Source organism: Capsicum annuum, chromosome 4, assembly GCF_002878395.1.
Source record: "Capsicum annuum cultivar UCD-10X-F1 chromosome 4, UCD10Xv1.1, whole genome shotgun sequence".
Classification (NCBI taxonomy): Eukaryota; Viridiplantae; Streptophyta; class Magnoliopsida; order Solanales; family Solanaceae; genus Capsicum; species Capsicum annuum.
In genome coordinates this window covers 102,976,949-102,981,790 of record NC_061114.1, presented here as the reverse complement: position 1 = coordinate 102,981,790, position 4,842 = coordinate 102,976,949, and the positions used below count along the sequence as shown (strand labels likewise).

At 26.2% G+C, this 4,842-nt stretch overlaps 1 pseudogene; it reads right to left on the bottom strand.

Moving 5' to 3' along the window:
• Positions 1-3,129: 3,129 nt before the first annotated feature.
• LOC124897969 lies at positions 3,130-3,450 on the bottom strand (annotated as a pseudogene).
• Between the last annotated feature and the right edge of the window lie 1,392 nt (positions 3,451-4,842).

Sequence of the window (4,842 nt, the reverse complement as noted above, 5' to 3'; positions counted from 1 at the left end):
TGGAACGCTTATTGAATTTTCCACACAACAAAAAATTGAAAATCCTGAAAATTCCACATATATAAAAGTGGATTCATCTCTTAAAGTAAGACTTTAATATATTTGGGATAAATTTAAGCTAGGTAGAAGTACAGGGTATTACAATATACTACTTAACATACTACTTTAAAGAATGTACATACATACATACATACATACATGCATATACACCTTCAATATATACTACTTTAAAGAATATACATATACATACATACATACATACATACATACATTATATTATACTTATATATAAGAGAGGATACCAAAATTTAGTAGTCCTCACAATGGCATTATTGTAGTTTTAATTTTCTTAAAATCCTCTAAAATTGAGATATGTGTTGGTAAATTCTTTTTATCCTCTAAAATTATGACATGTAATTGATAAGATTATAATAATTTTAATTCTGTAAAATCCTCTAAAATTGTGAGATGTGGTTGGTAAATTATTTTTTCCCTCTAAAATTGTGACATGTAGTTGATAAATTACTTTTTCCTCTCCAAAATTGTGACATGTTGATTAAATAATTTTTTTCTTCTCTAAAATTGTGACATATAGTTGATAAAATTAATTTTTTCACACATTTTATTTCATGTCACCTGGGCGTTTTCACTTGGTATATCATAATATGATAAACTACTTTATTTATTGAGTTTGTCTTTATATTTTTATTATTTAACTAATCGATAATTCTCTCAGAAGATCTCATTATACACATATTTCTATTTTAGGTTCTTTCAAGAATTTATCTTATTTATTACTATTTTTTCGATGCACTTTAGTTTATGTTCTTTTTATATATTATTAACACCTACTAGTTTATGAGTTTAGTAAAAAATGTGTCAATAAAGTATTTAAACAGATAAGATCTTTTATATAATAATCGATCTTTAAAAAAAATATGTTATGATTGTGGAGAACTTTCTTCCGTTGCATGAACATTTCATAACTCTTCTTCTATTCTCTTACTATTTTTACAAAATATGATAGTCCTCACAATGACCTTATGATAATTTTAATTTTCTTAAAATACATTAAAATTGAGATATGTGGATGATAATTTTTATCCTCTAAAATTGTGACATAGTTGATAAAATTATGGTAATTTTTTTTAAAACCTCTAAAATTATGACATGTGGTTGGTAAATTTTTTTTTTCATCTAAAATTGTGACATATAGTTGATAAAATTACTTTTCTCCTATAAAATTGTAACATGTTGATAAATTTATTTTTTTTCTCCTCTAAAATTGTGATATGTAGTTGAAAAAACTACTTTTTTCCACACATATTTTTTCTTATTACTTGGGTTTTTGCACCTGGTATATCATAATATGACAAACTATTCTATTTATTGAGTTTGTCTTTATATTTTTAGTTGTTTAACTAATCGATAAATTCTATTAGAAGTTCTCATTATAATATTCTATTTTAGATAAATTACATATTATTTAATTAAGTCAATTGAGAAATGTAAATATTTAATATCTAATAATTTATTTTATCTATTAAATTACTTGTATTTCATGACTTTAGCAATGCATAACATTATTTGTACAAAATTTTGACAACTTATTCGATGACAAAATTAAAAAGTTTCTTTTTTAAAAAAATATATCTCTAGCATCTTGATCTATCTTCAAATAATTAAAATATTCTTTAAAAAATTAATATTATACACATATTTCTATTTTACGTGTTTTCAAGAATTTATCTTATTTATTACTATTTTTATTGCACTTTATTTTTTATGTTCTTTTTTTATTTATTATTAAAACTTACTCTTTTATGAGTTTAGCAAAAAATGTATCAATAAAGTATTTAAAAAAATAAGATCTTTGATGTAGTAATCAGTCTTTTTAAAAACATATTATGATTGTGGAGACCTTTCTTCCATTGAATGAACATTTCATAACTCTTTTTCTTTTTCTTACTATTTATATTACTGAATATACTATAGAAGAAATTTGTACAAATACTTTGGGGATGAAAAAGAGGAACAAAAAACAGTTAAAATTAGTTTGAAGTTTTGTGACTATACAAATTTATATTTTATTTCTGATGAACCAATTAAGGTTTTCATGTTAATTGATTTTTATAATTACCTTTTATGAATTGAATATAGTTGTTTGCAGATAATTTTATTCACTATTTATGAAATATTAATAACATATTTTAAATAGTGAAATTTAAATTTTGAGAAAATTGTCAAAAGCCCCCCAACCTTTACCCCAAATCCGAACTACACACCTATACTTTGCGGGGGGTCCTATGAACCCCCCCGAACTATTTAAAATTAAAATTATAACACACTAAAAGCTGACATCAAAGAGAGTAAAACTCACTCTCTTTAAGAGAGTAAGCGCCCAAATAATATTGAAACTTTTTTTAAAATCAACTCATAATTCTTGAGGGCAAATTGGTATTTAGAACACTAAAAAAAGTCCATTTTTCAAATAGGGTCAAACACAAATCCAAATAAACTTTCACTTAACAGTGACACCACAGGAAAATTCTTGAATTCTTGCCAGAAAATCAAGAATAGTTCTTGATTATTTGAGAGGATTGCTCAAATGTCCCTTTAGATAATTTTTTGACAAAATGTCTTTAACTAGTTCCATTTAGACGTCAAATTCCTTATCTACCAGTGTGTTATCGAGACTGTCGAACAGTACCTGCTCTTGTTTCTTGGTTGCTATGAAATAAAAAAAAATATAACCACTACATCAGGGGGTGCAAAGCCGGTTTACCACAGAAGAAAGATCACCACGGCTACACCACCTCAAACTAGAATTCGATGGGAGAGCAGATAACAACAATATCCACATAGGCTTAAATACATTTCAAACATTCGACGGAGGAGCAGATAACAACAATACCCACATAAGTTCACTTCCCTATTTTCTGCCCACTACACGTTTGATAAAATGCCAAGCTCAAATTGGAAAAGCTGCTACTTTTTTTTAATCAAAGGACAGATATTTCATTAAACAGCTCTTGATGCAACAACATATTCAGAATCTTGATTCAAACCACAGAAAAAACATCAATTTATGTATTGAAAGAGCTACAAGCCAAAACGAAACAACACAATTTAATCCCCTTCACCCCTAATTTTCCTAGCAAGCTGAATATCCTTTGGCATAATCGTAACCCTCTTAGCATGAATCACACAAAGATTTGTATCCTCAAATAACCCCGCAAGGTACGTTTCAGCCATCTTTTGCCATGCAGCAACAGAGCTTTGGAACCTTAGATCCGTCTTAAAGTTTTGAGCAGTTTCACGAATCAAACGCTGGAATGAAAGCTTGATAATTGTTTAAAGTGCTGATTTTCTTGCTGACTTTATTGCTAATTGCTTCCTTGGTGATTTTCCTACTGTTGATTTACGAGTTGTTTGCTTCATACGAGACATTGGAATGTTTAGTTTATTCTCTTGTGGAGTTTAGAATTATTTGATTTAAGGATCTATAGAAATGAAATTGAGTTGAAGAAAAAAATGGATCAAAAAAGGAAATGGGAAAGAAAGAGAAATTTTGTTGAGGAGAAAATAATATATAAAGAGAAAAGGAAAATATATAAAGTAAAATAATTAATTTTTTAGATTAAGAAAAGAAAAATGATGTGGCATGACGTGGCAGCGCATGCAGGCCACTACTTGAAATAAAATCTGGGTATGAACTTTTAGACGGGTTAATATTCTATTTTTTAAATATTTAGGGGGGCCACAGGATCCCCAGAAAGTATAGGTGTGTAGTTGGGATTTGGGGTAAAGGTTGGGGGGCTTTTGACCATTTTCTCAAAATTTTTTGATAACATTAAAAATGAAGGTAGTGGTATCAGTTATTATCAAATTATTTTAAAAATATCTTTTTTGTTAATTAAAAATTAATATTCTTAAGCATAAATTTTGTAAAATGAACTAATTGATTCTTGAGGTTCATTTTAACCCCCAGAAAATTAATTTTGTATAAAAATACATTTAAATCATCACATTTATTTAGCATAAACTTATGTCTTTTTATCAAAGTGTAATAATTTTACATATTTTAAATTATGTTATTATAAAATATCAAATTTCTTGAGTTTGGGCCTTGGCTTAGCACGGGCCTTAAAAAACTAGTAACTATATATAAGGGAGAATCTTCCTTTTTGGTAGTCCTCATAAAGTTTTTGGTGCAATTAGATAGAAACACATGTTTATTTTTTTTTCATACATGTTGTTACATTTGTTCTCATTTATTATTTTGTGATATTTTTGTTTGAATTTTTATATTTTTTAGATTACTTGTTCATTTTTACTTACGAAAGATTTATAATTTTCTTACATTATTATTATTAATATTATTATCATGTAATTACTTAAAGTATTGATATCCAAAATTAAAATTTTAAAACATCATTAATAAGAATAATTTATACTATGTTTTACTCTTAATAAATTAAATTCTTAATTATTTGTCAAGTTAAAGAAATAGTACTCTTAAAAAGGAATTGAGAGAGTAGCCTTTTCTATCTCTTTTTCATTTTTCTTAACCCTTGTACTAAAAATATTCTTTTTTTCTACTTATTATTTTAGCAAATAAAGAGAGGTTTATATTTTCTTTCAGTACTACTCTTACCATTAAGTAACTATACAACATAATGTCAATCGTATACTTTCAAATTATAATTATCGAGATAAATAAAAAAAACTCATATTAAATAACTTCATATTAATAGGAGTGTCAAATCAACAAATGTAAAATAAAATGAAGCAGACAAAGTGTATATTTATTCTTTTATGATTTAGTAAAATTTGTGCAAT